Source organism: Drosophila miranda, chromosome XR (genome assembly GCF_003369915.1).
Source record: "Drosophila miranda strain MSH22 chromosome XR, D.miranda_PacBio2.1, whole genome shotgun sequence".
Taxonomy (NCBI): domain Eukaryota; kingdom Metazoa; phylum Arthropoda; class Insecta; order Diptera; family Drosophilidae; genus Drosophila; species Drosophila miranda.
Window position 1 is genome coordinate 32,443,547 of NC_046674.1, and position 15,023 is coordinate 32,458,569.

Here is a 15,023-nt window from a genome sequence, read left to right on the forward strand (position 1 = left end):
GTGGCTAACTCTACGGTTCTGCGATTTTTGATTTTCTCGTATTGTGGATGCCACAGATTTTCGTTCTTTGCGGAGGGGAAAGGGGCGTAGCAAAATTTTTAAAGAAACTTGAGTCAGTGTGATATCACAGGAGTCTGGATACGAGATGTCGTTGCTCTACCTCTTATAGTCTCTGAGAGCTAGGCGTCAAACAAGACGGACGGACCGACGGACAGACAGGCATGGCTCCATCGACTCGGCTATTAATGCTGATCAAGAATATATGTATACTTTATGGTGTCGGAAACGCTTCTATCTGGGCGTTGCACACATCGATTTTTCCCACAAATCCAATATACCGCTATACTCTTTTTGAGTATCTGGTATAAAAAAAAATTTGTAGAAATAAATATCATTGATAAGATTCCGGTGATAAGATTCCAGTTTCATGCCTCAGTGGGGAAGCTGCAAAGGAATTTCCCTATATTGCAAGCAAGTCGCAAGTTAAAACTGCCGGAGACCAAAAATATAACATTCTTGGTTATGTAGAAACAGAAGTAATTTTTAGGAATCAGGCAAGATTGTTAACCTTATATATAATTCTTGAATTGAAACAAGATCTACATATATCTGGGAATGCATTTTTGTAGTACTTTTGGCCTGATGGAGAAACTAGTGAAAACGTTTTCAATAAAAAAGACTGAATTGCCAGGATTGTTATGTGCACAACAACAACATTTCATAGCAAAGGTTGCAGCTTTGTTTTTTTAGATTTTAATACGGAAGGAATACTGTTGAAAAACGGATTCTTGGGGAAATCGATGATATGCTTAGTTTGGGAGTCATTAAAGTAGCACCGCCAACTTGTTATTGAAGAAGTCCAGTTTCAATAGTGGAAAAGGGTAGCACATTTCGTAGGTTACAATGGCGACTGACTGATAGGGGCTATCCTACCACAAGATAGAAGATATCGTACTACTATCTCAAAATTTCGCACTTGTAACATTTACATATCACAGAAGTCTGGATATAAAAATTTCATTGCTCTAGCTCTTATAGTCTCTGAAGAGACTAGTCACTAGCCGCTCATAGGGACGGACAGCTTATGGGGTCGGAAACGATTCCTTCTGGACGTTACACCATTTTCCCCACAAATCTAATATACCCCTATTCTCATTTAGAGTATCGTGTATAAACGAGGGGGTACGTTGTGAGTTGCTGCGGAGACCGCAACTCTACAGTTATACCCGATACTAAGTCAGTATGGCTCTCCTCCGGCAGATGCCGCTAATATTAAACGACACGACAAAGAGTGCGTGCGAGAGAGACAGAAAATCAGTCTGAGCGTGACGTCGGGCGTTGCGTAGCCACTGCAAACCAGATTCAGCAATCTGATAGATATGGTCATTATCTATGATTCTGCGTTTTTAGTTTTCTTGAATCTGCAATATTGTGGACGCAACAGATTTTCGTCCTTTTTGGGAGCGGAAGGGGGTGGGGCGAAATTTTGAGATATACGTTTTATAGTGAGATCTAACAGGAGTGCGGATACCAAATTTGGTTACTCTAGCTTTAATAGTCTCAGAGATGGGTGGATGCCCCAGATTTTCGTCCTTTGCGGGGGCGAAAGGGGGTGTGGCAAAATTTTGACACAAAATGGTCAAGGTCCGATATCACAGGAGTGTGGATACCAAATTTGGTTGCTCTAGCTCTTATGGGTTCTGAGATCCTTGAACTCATATTTTGCAATTGGCAAAACCGCCCATGAAACCTGTGTGTTAGAGAGAGACAGAGCGAGAAAGAATGAAATTGTTTTCTTGATTCTGGCTATAATAATTATACGATCTGGATTTTGCACTCTAGAAGATATAGTCATCTTTTACGATTCTGCGTAGTTAGTTTTCAGGTATCGTCGAAATTCTGGATGCCACAGATTTTCGCCCTTTGTGGGGGCGGAAGTGGGCGGGGCAAAGTTTTGAAATATTCTTGTAGCAGTGACATATCACAGAAGTCTGGATCCAAAACATCGTTGCTCTAGCTCTTATAGTCTTTGAGCACTAGGCGCTGAAGGGGACGGACAGACGGACGGACGGACAGACAGACATGGCTCAATCGACTCGGCATAAGGATGGCAGTAAATGAAGCGGTACTCAAGGGGCTGATGCCGCCAGAGGCCTCCATGGCAATCCTCGTCGCTACCAACCGGTACGACGAGCTGGTCATGGCTCTGGCTGGGGAGAAGGTGCGACTGGAGGAGAGGGCAAGGATGCCGCCTCCACCAAGACCCGCTGCTGCTGCCCACACGGGCACCACCGTCGTCACTACCGCTGCGTATGCGACAGCTTTACCAGGCCTGCCGCACCGAGCGCCGTCGCTGCACCGATCCCAAAGCCTAGGGAAACTTGGTCTGCTCTAATAAAGAGCAAGAACCCGGAGGAGACCAGCAAGGAGCTTGTGGAGCGAGTCAAGAAGACCGTGGTGCCGACACTTGGAGTCCGCGTCCACGAGGTTCGCGAGCTGAAGAGAGTAGGAGCGATTATTCGCACCCCTTCAGTTAGCGAACTGAGGAAGGTAGTGGCCAGCAGCAAATTCACCGAAGCAGGACTGGAGGTTAAGAAGAGGCCGGAGACCAAGCCTCAGGTCGTGGTGTATGACGTGGACACGTCCATCACACCTGAAGAGTTCATGGAGGAGCTCTTCACGAAGAACCTGGAGGAGACCATGACTGCCGCTGAATTAAAAAAGTCGGTTCACCTGGGCAGTTAACCCTGGTCGGTCACCGACGGCGCCACGATCAACGTGACGCTAGAGGTCGACGCGAAGGCACAGGAGGCGTTGCACGAATACGTGTATATAAAGTGGTTTAGATGCCGCTGCCGCTCCTTGGTCCGAACATACGCCTGCCACAGATGTGCAGGCTTCGACCACAAGGTGTCGCAATGTCGCTTAAAGGAGAACGTGTGCCACCGGTGTGGACAGAACGGCCACAACGTTGCATGGTGTCCCAACCCCGTGGACTGCCGCAACTGCCGCTTCAAGGGGTACCCTGCAGCACATTCCATGCTGTCAGCGGCGTGCCCGATCTACGCAGCGGTACTGCCGAGGGTGCAAGCTAGACATTAATGTTTAGCTTCATCCAAGCTAATTGTGGCCGTGGCCGAGCAGCTGTGATGGAACTCGGAGCCATCATGCGCAGCTCTGGCCGTCAGTTCGCACTGGTCCAGGAGCCGTACGTCGATGGAGCAGGGCGGATTACCGGCCTTCCTTCTGGAATGCGAGTATTCCAGGACCGCCGAGGAAAAGCTGCTATCATCGTCGACGAACCGGACGCCATCTGCATGCCAATGGAGACCCTTACCACGGATTTTGGAGTATGCGTCAGAGTTACGGGAAGATTCGGCTCAATCTTCCTATGCTCCGTGTACTGCCAATTCGACACCGACTTGGCGCCGTACCTCAGGTACTTAGATGCGGTGCTGCTGCTGGGCAGCCGCACTTCTGTCATCTTTGGGCTCGACGCGAACGCAGTATCCCCAGCGTGGTTTAGCAAGCTCTCCGGACACAATCGGCGGCAAACTATCTATGCACGGGGTGAGCTGCTGTCTGAGTGGATAACCGAGATGAGAGCCGGCGTGCTCAATGAAGCCAGTCGGGTGTTTACATTCGATAACCGTAGAGGCCAAAGCGATATCGATGTGACAATCGTCAACCAAGCTGCGACTATGTGGGCCACATACGATTGGGAAGTGAAGGAATGGGACACCAACGATCACAACATGACCCATGTTGTGGTGACGACTGACCCGGACGACGCAGTTGAGCCCATTGCTCCTGTGCCGTCCTGGAAGCTTTCCAATGCGCGCTGGCGATTGCTTGAGGAGGAAGTGGTAAGGGAGACAGCCGAATTGCCGGAAGACATCGCCGAATCGCCGTTGGACAACCAAGTGCCTGCACTGCGCTCTGTAGTGCACAGTGTGTGCGACAGAATGCTGGGACGCAGCACACCGAGAGCCGCGTGAAAAGTAGTTTGGTGGACTGCCGAACTACACTCCAAACGCCGAGAGGTCAGGAGACTGAGGCGAAGGCTCCAGGACGCTCGTCGGCACGAGACCGACGCAGCAGAGGAACTTGTGGTCACGGAAACACGTCGTGAGCACTGTTTCGGCCAGCCAGTCGAAATATGTGCTCGGAGTCGTTCTGGACTTCAAGGGAGCCTTCGACAACGTCGAATGGAATGCTGCACTACGCCGCCTCCTTGAGCTGGGATGCCGAGAAGCAGGCTTGTGGCGAAGTTTCTTCTCCGGCCGGAGTGCGAGCATCGTCAGTAGGCATGGAGTAGCCATTGTTCCGGCCTATGCTGACGACTTGCTCCTCCTCATCGAGGGAAATTTCCGTTCAGAACTCGAGCAAAAAGGAGGTGAGTTAATGTCCATCGTAAGCGCTTGGGGTGTTGAAGTCGCATAGGCTGCGCATAGGCATACTTAGATGGCCACCAGTGGTACAGTTTTCTGGAGAAAGCCTGCCATACAAGGGCAAGTATTTGCTCCCGCACATCACGGGCTTGCGTGATAAGCTGACTGGAGTCGTAGGGGCAATGTCGCGCGTACTGCGGGTCGACTGGGGTCTCAGTCCCCGCACAAAGCGGACAATATATGCCGGACTCATGGTGCCTCGGTTTGGTCTGTCGTGGCGACGACACAAGTGGTTGCCAGGAGGCATCTGCTTGCGTGTCAAAGGATTATCCTGATTAGATGCCTGCCGGTATAGTAGTTGCTGGAGCCCCCCGTTTGATCTGGTTGCCAGACGCCTGGCAATCAGCTTCAAACTAAAGCGTGACTACCCGCTGGAGGAGAGCGATTGGCTGTACGGCGAAGATTTGGCAAATCTTAGCTGGAAGCAGAAGATGGCGCGACTAGACGAAGGCCTGTTGTGCGAGTGGCAACGCAGATGGGATGATGGTGACTCCCCAGGTGACGCAACGCTTCATCCCGAACGCAGGCTTCGTCTACAGCGAACGAAGGTTTGGCTTCACGCTGCGCGCTGGGTTCCTGCTGACGGGCCACGGATCGCTCAATGCATTTCTGCATGGAAGAAGCCTTAGCGACACGCCAGCATGTCTATGCGGCGCAGAACGCGAGGATTGCCAGCACTTCCTATGTGCTTGTCCCTCTATGCAGACTTGCGAGACCTCGATGGACTTGGAGTGCAGTACACGGACGCCGACTGGACCTTCTCCGATGTGACGGCTTCTCAGGAGAGAATGCGGACTCTCGACGGGTTCGCCGGACTGGCGTTCTCCAGGCGACAGCAGCTGCTGAACGCGCAAGCGGCGCACGGGCTGGGTGGATTCCCTATCAAGGCCGGTCGGGGCTAAAAGGGAGGATCGAGCTGAGTCCTTAAGATCGGTACCACGGGTTGTGCAGTTCCAAGGCTGCACATTGAGGTCGGCCCCCTAGTGGGAGTATCGTGGTGGCTGTGGTTGATACCCAAACGTTACGCGGGGAGAGCCGCTAGGCTCCTCGTGGAGTTGCGATCTCAACCGGGTGCCGAGACCCATAGATCGGAAGACGTGTTAGATACACCTCGCCCCTCACCAAGGGGGATTGTATGCCCGACCAGGATACTTTCAATTGGTACCGGAAGAGTCGCTATGTACATAGCTATAGCTTCTTTTTAGGGGCGCTAACTGGCGCATATATTAATATATTAATTTATAATTGTGTTATTTCATCCATTTCGCTATTACTCGAATCGCTATATTTATGGCTGGAACGTATTAAATTTAAATATTTATTCGGTAATTGGGAGTTGTGGCCACATTTGCCATGACGGCGCATATATCCATTTCTATAAAATTCAAAAGAATTTTAGTCGTATATATCAAACAATTAAATATTTCTAAAAAAAACCTTATATTTAATATTGAGTTTAAGGATTTAACAGTCATTTTGTTCCTAAGCTTGGTCGTAACGATATTCATTTGACTGAATACACGTTCAATGGCAGCATTCGACCAAGGTAGAGTCAAAATTCCAATGGCAAATGAAGCGTTTTCTTCAAAAGGCTTGTTTATTCCAGCATCTTTATAAGTCAGTACTTCTGACCAAAACTATATCATGTCATCTGTACTTTGCCAAGGAACTAAGTGAATTTGGCCATATTGGGCAAGAATGCCATCTATATTGCTATAGTTGATGTATTCCAATATCTAAATGAGATCATTCGGATTTTTATTATGTTTGAGTAAATTTTCTGCTGCAAAAACTTGCAGTTTTTCCGATGCATTGGAATTGCAATGTCTCAAAATTATCTGGAAGTATGAAATTAAGCAGCAGATAATTATTTTATTTGTAACATCAAATCCTATTGAAGCTTACCTTTCTCTGAGTTGGATAATTAGCTGCCTTATAAAATCCTTGCACCTCTCTCTGATTTTGTTGACTTCATTATTATAATTTTTCTATTTAATTTCCTTTTCAAATAAATATCCCATACATATAATGAAGGCACAGCAAATTCATCCAAGTCATATTTCAAGACATTAATCTTTGCATCAGGCGGAATTATTTTATTTTTGAGAAAATCGATGCTTGTTACTATCTCAGATAGTAGTTTTGAGGATTCAGCTTGCTCACTTTGAAATAGCTTATTCAAATGTTGCATACTATTAAGTATTGATTTCAAAAATAAGAGGTAAAGCTTTTTTTATCGTCAGAAAACAGTTCATTTAAAATTGTTGCTTTTTGGCATCATTCGACGGTTGTAGCTATGGCGAAGTGCACCTTAAGCTCATCCCACTGCTCCTCGATTCTGCATACAGCATTTTCAATAGATAGCCATCGCGTATCGCTTACTTTTTGAATTTTTAATGGTGCCTAAGTATATGTATATGTATATATATGTATATATGTATATATATATTGGACGTTGACATGCATTTGAATTAGAGACCAAGAGACTAGAATAGAATAAATGACTTATTTCTTTCTTTTTGCGATGATTTTGCTGCTTAATAGCTGTAAATCAAGATTCATTCGGCGATTACATAGATAAAAATATAAATGTGCAAAAGTGAGTACATGCGAGTGGTTTTTGTTTTTTCGTTTTCTTTTCCCCCATTCTTTTGTTCTTTCTTTCTCTTTCACTTAAATGCATTTTGATTTGATAAAGCAATACTGAAAAAAATGGTTTGTTTTGCTTTGATCGTTTTCATTCTGTGGGCATTTATGTGCAAAGTCTTCGAACATGTGCTCAGTTTTGCTCCCCACTGTATGTGGCTTTGTGTTGGGTTCCTTGAAAGTTGAAGGTGGTGTTTGGGAAGGCTTCTGCGGGTTGTACGGGTGCTTTTGATGTCTTCAGACATCAGCAAATATTAATCGGCCGTTCTGTCCACACCGGTGGCATTGGGACACCTTGTGGTCAAAGCCTGCACACCTGTGGCAGGCGTATGTTCGGACCAAGGAGTGGCAGCGGCATCTAAACCACTTGATGTGCACGCATTCGTGCAATGCCTCCTGTGCCTTCGCGTCGACCTCTAGCGTCACGTTGATCGTGGCGCCGTCGGTGACCGACCAGGGTTTACTGCCCAGGTGAACCGACTTTTTTAACTCCGCGGCAGTCATGATGTCTTCCAGGTTCTTTGTGACTCCATAAACTCCTCAGGCGTGATGGACGTGTGCACATCATATACCACGAGCTGAGGCTTGGTCTCCGGACTCTTCTTTACCTCCAATCCTACTTCGGTGAACTTGCTGCCGGCCCCTACCTTCTTCAGTTCGCTCACTGAAGGGGTGCGAATAATCGCTCCTCCGCTCTTCAGCTCGCGAACCTCGTGGACGCGGACTCCAAGTGTTGGCACCACGGTCTTCTTGACTCGCTCCACAAGCTCCTTGCTGGTCTTCTCCGGGTTCTTGCTCTTTATTAGAGCAGACCAAGTATCCCTAGGCTTTGGGATCGGTGCAGCGACGGCGCTCGGTGCGGGCAGGCCTGGGAAAGCTGTCGCATACGCAGCGGAAGTGACGACGGTGGTGCCCGTGTAGGCAGCAGCAGCGGGTCTTGGTGGAGGCGGCACCCTTGCCCTCTCCTCCAGTCGCACCTTCTCCCCAGCCAGAGCCATGACCAGCTCGTCGTACCGGTTGGTAGCGACGAGGATTGCCATGGAGGCCTCTGGCGGCATCAGCCCCTTGAGCACTGCTTCGTTTACCACATCGGCATGTGGCAGCGGCAGCGGTGGCTGCAGCGGCGCCGACAGCGGTGGTAGTAGCGGCAGAGGTGCCTGGCGTCGCAACAGCCTCCTCAAAGGGGACCGATGGTGGCGGCGATCTCTCGGCTGGGATTGGCTGCTCTCCGGTGTGATGGACTATTTCAGGCTGAGGTAAGCTCAGTCACGTCCAGGGGTCAATCCACAAGAAATTTGTAGAGATGGGATGGAACCTTAAGGCCGGCGTCAGGGGGCGGCCTATCGTAGAGAGGTGAATCGGGGCTAGAATGGGCACCGCTCGTCGTGTATACGAAGCGGCTGCGTGGACTCGGGGTGGGGTGGCGTCGGTGCCTCGACTAATTAGGGTGAACTTACGCAATGGGGTGTTTTTAATTTGATAATTCGACACTCTATTGTAATTCTTAGCAGTTTAAATGAACTTATTTTAATTGGTCGCCGATGTCTTCTTGTGAGTTCCGGGTACCGCGTCTGTACTCCGGACCGGGTCTCTGCGTAAGTTGCTCTTTGGTTCTCGTCGCCGTCTTTTTATAGGCCCGTATTGCTGGGTCTGCGGGTTTGACAAATGCACTTCCGCCTCGGGGTGCACTTTGCCGTTCTTGGTGATCGTCGCAGATTTTCGCGTCGTCGACTTTCCTCCGTCGATGAACCCGGAAGACCGCACTTGGCCGATGGCTTGGCCTGGAGGGGGGAAAGTTCGCGTGACCTGATGTCTTCGGTCATCGCTATGGAGTTGGCGCGTGTTGATCGGTGGTTGCGTGCGGAGAGGGGGCGTTGGTTGTGGGGTGCGGTGCGATGCGCTCATTATAGGTCGGGGGACGGATTGTATCGAACCCTTTCGTTACACCGGTTAGCCCAATCCCAAGCCCGATCTTCTTGGCTCCCTTTTTGGCGGCTGTGGATTTCGGCCGGCCCAGCCTGCGGGCGGGAACGCTCGACGACGAGCTCGCCCCTACACTAGCCAGGCTAGTGTCGCTGGCGTCGGCCTCCGTATCTACTTCCATTCGCTATATAGCCCCCTCTATCGGCGTAGCTCAACACTACGGCACTAGTGGAGACAAGCACCGCAAGCTTTAGCGGGGACACGAGCCGCAAGCTCCAACTTCGAGCTCGAACCTTTAGACGAACTATTCGCACTTGTTGTCGAACTAAAGTCTGCACGTGGCTTTTGCAGAGGTAAATTAGCAAATATTAAAATGCTAATTTCTGCACTCTTTTGCACCGAATTAACTCGCACTTGTATCGCGTAATGTCGTGGCAATTTATAAATTACACTCTGTACTTTTTTTTTTTTTTGGACGTTGACATGGAATGACTGCATCTTTCAAGAGGCGATGCAGTTACTGCACCGTCAAGTGGCCCGTGTGAAACCAGCAGAAGGCTGTTACGCGCGGATCCCAGGCAAATCGCAGCCCTCCTCCCGCCCAGCCGACCGAGGGGCGCTGCCGCATGACGCACAGTGCGTAGCCGAACCGAACGGGAACATGCAAGAAAGATAGCTATTAGACTAACATTCGAGGAAAATTAGCACTAAACTTACTAAGAAACTAAGCATGCAATCAAAATACAAATACCACTACAATTACTAATTACTAGAAAGGTGTGTAAGGATTAGTAATTTAATAAGAGGAAGAGAATTAGTGGTGGATATAATATGGTAGAGGGAATTATAATCCGAGCATAAGACCCTAAACGGTTCATGCAAGGAATAATTCGATCTACAAAGTGGAAGGAACAACGGTATAAAATTTCTAGTCAGTCTAATAGGAATCGTGAAGTTTATGCGGCTCAACAGATCAGGGCTGTCTATGTCACCCCTGATCAAGTTGTGCATAAATATCACACCAAGCATTTTTCTACGGTTAACTAAGGATGGGAGGTTTACTAATAGTAGTCTACTAGAGTAAGATGGGAGTCTTAGACCCGCATCCCAGTTAAGGCCCCGCAGAGCAAAGAGTAAAAAGTTTTTCTGTACTGATTCTATACGGTCCTGGTGTACTTTGTACTGAGGGCACCATACACAGAAGCCGTATTCTAAGATCGGACGAACAAGCGAGGTATAGAGAGTCTTTGTTATATAGGGGTCGTCAAATTCCTTTGACCACCTCTTTATAAACCCAAGCACGCCCATGGCCTTATTTACCATGGTAGAAATGTGTTCGGAAAACTTTAACTTGGGGTCCAACATAACACCCAGATCATCCACCAGGGTAATTCTTTCAAGAGAACCACCAAATAGGGTATTGGGAGCCAACAAAGAGCTAGAACGATGAAATGTCATAACTTTGCATTTCGAGGCATTAAGGTGTAACAGGTTTGCACAACACCATGACTGAAAGTTATTAAGATCGGATTGCAAGCGAGAATGAAATGAGATGTCCTTGTAGTGGACACAGAGTTTAACATCATCCGCATACATAAGTACTCGAGAGTATGTTAATACTGAAGGCAAGTCATTAATAAAGAGTGTGAAGAGTAAGGGGCCTAGATGGCTGCCCTGTGGTACTCCCGAAGAAACCTTTACTGGTAAAGAGAGGGAGTTTTTGAAGAGGACTCTTTGAGACCTGGAACAAAGATAGCTAGAAATCCATCTCAGGAGGTTGGGCGGAAACCCTAAAAGGTCAAGTTTATGCGCTAAAAGGGAATGGTTTACAGAGTCGAATGCTTTACTAAAGTCGGTGTAAATAACATCCGTCTGTAAGTTACCTTGAAAGCCTTTAATAATGAAAGAGGTAAACTCTAACAGTTTAAGCAAAGGTCCACACAGAGCCTCGGCGCAGTACCTGAGTACACAACCTGGAACCCCGTCTGGACCCGGTGAAAACACCGACTTAACTAGTCAAAGATCATGAAGTAGGGAACATTCATTTAACAAGGGACTGAAAATGCCGTTCGACCTCGGTAAACCGTATGGGTACGGATGACCAGAGTAGCTTTCCTCAGAATAGGTGGTTTGGAAAAATTGGGCAAAAAGATCGGCAATTGCCTGATCATTATTTGCCGACGTATTACAAAATGATAGCGAGGATGGGTGTGCGGACGTTCTACGCTTACTGTTTACGAAGCAGTAAAACTGTCCTGAGGGTCCTGAGAAAAACGTATCCTGCATCGAGATAGGTAGTTCTTATAGAATTGAGCATTAAGAACTGAAAAGTTTGACCGAGCTATTACATAGCGAGAGTGAGAAGTAGGAGAACCCACTTCTTGAAATTTTGTATAAAGTCTTGATTTTAAGTTTTTTAGACTGGATAACTCTTTGGTAAACCAAGGGGGTTTTCCAGATCTAGTCGGACAAGAAAGCGGGACACAAGAATCGAAAAATGTGCCAAGAGCATTGTAAAAAATGTTTGTGCCTTTTATGACATCAGTGCACAAGTACAAAGCGGACCAATCAAAATCCCTAATGAGGTTATTAAGCTTCGCAAACTCGGCTTTACGAAAGCAGCGAACACGTTCAGGTAGCCTACTCGACCGATTCAATACAGTTGGTCCTATATCTAGCGACACTTCGAAAGTAGGGTGATAGGCGTCTTCAGGTATAGTGAGCGGAAGGGCTCGGGTTAACAACACTATGGTCGGATCCGATACAAAGCATAGATCAAGCAATCGACCCAAGGAATTTTTCACATGGTTGACTTGAGACAGGGACAGGTCAAGCAAGCCGTCAACAAAGTCATGTCGTGACATGGGCACTAGGATACTAGACTCGTTTACCCAAGACCAAACAGTTCCTGGCAAGTTGAAGTCACCAAGAACTATCATACGATCTTTATCAGATAGCGAGGAAGAAACAGCGGTTAAAGCGGACAAGTGCTGCTCATAAATTGAAATATCCGAAGAAGGTGGGATATACGAGCAAGTAATGAATATAGCGAAAGCGGGAAGAATCAGTTTTACACACAGGAATTCCAGTTCCTGTTGAACTTGGACTTTGAAGTGTTCCGACGTGAAGTAAGAGTCCACTGCAATTAGAACCCTTCCTGCACGTCGAGACGAACGGTCCTTTCTAAAAGTTGTGTACCGACCTGCCAAAACCTCGGAACTAAGAATGTCCGGCTTTAACCAGGTTTCAGTAAACACAATAACGTGGGAAGCAAATGCAACACTATCCCGGAAAAGAATGCTGAGCTTACTACGCAAGCCTCTTACATTCTGATAGGTTACTAAAAGAGAAGTTAGTTTTTTGGAAAGGTGGAAGCAAGACGGGAAGTTGAGGAAGATGAAGTTGAGGTTGAGGGTGGCACACTGGAAAGACTTGTAAGGGATATGGGGGGCCTATTCTTCTTCTTAGCCTTAAACTCCTTCACCACCAAATGCTCCGTCCAAAATTTGGCGGAGCAAATGGTGTCAAATTGAGTTGGGGAGATGCTTATCTTAAACGAGGCTATCTCCCTGGCATAAGAGAAGTTAAATTTCTCCACCTTTAAAGCCACGGCTTTTATTTTGCTTTGAATAAAAGCAATTACATCATTAGATGTGAGGTCAGGGGCCAGCCGTGAAACAAAAACTTGTCGTTTTGGTGGGACTCCCACCAGTGGTTTAGTCACCACAGGCCTAGTACCTGTGGTGGCAATATCCGGAGGTCCGGAACGTCTATTTACTGGTGGGCTCGGGATAGACGGGACAACTAGCGAACTTGCGTACACCACGGACACGGACGCTGCAGACGTACTTGGCTGCACATTCTCCGAGGCGATGAATTCGGCTACCGAATCTGCATCGCCAGCAGCTGTCGTTGCCCTTGGAGTGGCAAACGAGATCAACTGCTGCACACTTGGTCGGAGTCAGTTTTTCGGCGGCGCACGGCTGAGTGACGGTTGGCAATTGCAGATCCCGCGGAGTGACCTTTTTGCGCCTCGGAGACTCATTCAGCAGTTTTAAACCGCAAAACTGAGCCTCCATGGCTAGGAGCCGATCGTATTGCTTTTTAAAACCAACGGTCAGCTCCTTAAAGCCACTCCGCGTCTGCCTCATAAAAGCCACCATGTCTTTCTCCACCGTACGGCATGCCTCGCAACTGTAATGCAAGCCATTACGTTTGGCATAGCATCACTCACGAGGCTAGAAAATCCAGCACATTTTGCGTGCACTACGCTGTCGCAGAGCCAGCAGGGGACATTCGGCTGATCGTGGGTGATCTGCTTCTTACAGCTTTTTTTGGCACAGACCACAGCGTATTCCATTTTATTATTTAGTTATTTACTATTATTTGAAAAACAAATTGGTATCAGACCAATGTGCCAGACAACGCTCAAAGCGGAATTGGTAAAAAAAGAGAGCAGAGTGGAGAGCGATTATAGCGAGAGCTACTAAGCAGAGTGCGCTATTGCTCAGAAAGTTTAAAGAGCGAGAGAGAAAGAACAGTTATTGAAGTTGAGGTGATAGCGAGAGAGTGATAAAACAACAAAAGCTACCAGACGAGAGCGGACTGCAATGCAATGTAATGCGTACTCACTCACTGCAACAACACAAACACATGCACAAGCACAAGCCGACGCCGAAAAATAAAAAGTTAAATAATTTTTTAACACAAATCAAAAGGCATGCACTCGCGTAAATGAATAGGTTTCCAGATTGTTGTCTGGTTAGGAAGTTAATTAAAGTTTATTTAGGAAAACACCGGCTGTTTATTCAAAACAAAAAGGAAAAAATGCGGAGCGCAAAACAAAAACACGTCTGATCACTACGAAAGAGATATACGAATATATATATAAATATGTATATATTTGTATATACAGTATGTCAAGAAACTCTTTACACACTGAAAATAAATTAAATTTTTTGACTTTGGATAAGAAAATAATGGCCTTTGGTTCAAATTTATCAAATTTTTTTAATTCATAACCATTCAGGGACTAATTATAAAGTAGTTAGTGAAAAAAAAATAACAAAACTATAAATAAGTAAATTACAAAACAACAAAAACAATGATTACTCATTTTTGACACTGTCAAGAAAGTCTTTACACAAAATATTTTCATTTTTTAAATTCAAAATCTACAGTCACAAAACTACTCTCATAGAGATCGAACGTGCATACGCTATCTAAAGCTTATCGGAAAACCTAGCACAAAGCAGAATCACCAATAACTACCATCAGCTATAACTATAACTGTCACAAAAACAAATATACAATTGAGTGACAATTTAACGGAACCAAAACCAGAGGCGTCGTAATGGGGGACCCCCCAGGTCGAGGGCCTAGACTCTCTCCCCAAAATAAAACCCTACTACAAACACCTGGACCGAAATTCCTAAACATCTCGAGAACAGATCCCGATAAAGATCTCAACTTGGTATCCCCCTTTCTCATCAAAAAACAAGCTGACTATACCTGTGGAGGTGAAGTCAAAATTGCACACCAACAGGTCTCCGAAGTGAAGAAAATTTAAAAAAAAGAGAAAACGGAACTCTTAAAGAGACTGGTGGATGCATAATAACATTCAACCTACTAACCCTACCTGAGTACATAATGATTCGATATCAAAGAGCCCAAGTAAAATAATATATACCACTTCCAATGAAATGCAACAGCTGCTTCCAATTTGGACATCTCCAAAAATGTTGTAAAAAAAAACTGGGATTTAACTACGGAGAGGATTTCCACATTGACACGACGACACTAGAGAAATGCAACAAAACCCAACACTGCGTTAACTGCAATAACGACCAGCACTCTTCGAACCCACATAACTCCACCAGTAAAAAATGTCCTATCTTTATCATGCAATACGAACTCCAAGCAATTAAAACCACAAACAAATGCGACAAGAAAACAACTCTCTCAATACTTCGAACAGGGAACACAGCCACACACAGCATCACA

The 15,023-nt window shown here is 46.6% G+C and overlaps 1 protein-coding gene across 2 annotated transcripts in view; it reads left to right on the forward strand.

The window, feature by feature from the left end:
* The window catches only part of LOC117186430 (neuronal acetylcholine receptor subunit alpha-7), a 378,182-nt gene that overhangs the window by 176,357 nt on the left and 186,802 nt on the right, over positions 1-15,023 (forward strand). The gene's annotated exons all lie outside the window — the stretch shown is intronic.